Source organism: Nestor notabilis, unplaced genomic scaffold, assembly GCF_000696875.1.
Source record: "Nestor notabilis isolate BGI_N333 unplaced genomic scaffold, ASM69687v1 scaffold617, whole genome shotgun sequence".
NCBI classification, from domain to species: domain Eukaryota; kingdom Metazoa; phylum Chordata; class Aves; order Psittaciformes; family Psittacidae; genus Nestor; species Nestor notabilis.
In genome coordinates this window covers 102,460-102,694 of record NW_009934921.1, presented here as the reverse complement: position 1 = coordinate 102,694, position 235 = coordinate 102,460, and positions in this window count along the sequence as shown.

The following is a 235-nucleotide window of genomic DNA, read 5'->3' as shown; positions in this document are numbered from 1 at the left end:
GGAGCTGGGGCTGCCATGCGGAGGCATACCCTGCCTCAGCACCTCTCCCTGCCCCGATGCAGGCTGTCGTCCTCTTGGAAATAAAACAGCAACAACAACAGAAAAAAATAATATATATATATCTTCCCAAACCTCCCTGAAAGACCCAAATGGATGGAATCGATCCCTAGAGGGAAACAAAAGCGAAAGTCCCCCCAAAGTCAGGGCCAGGTGCACGTCCCAGCCAATGCCCAGC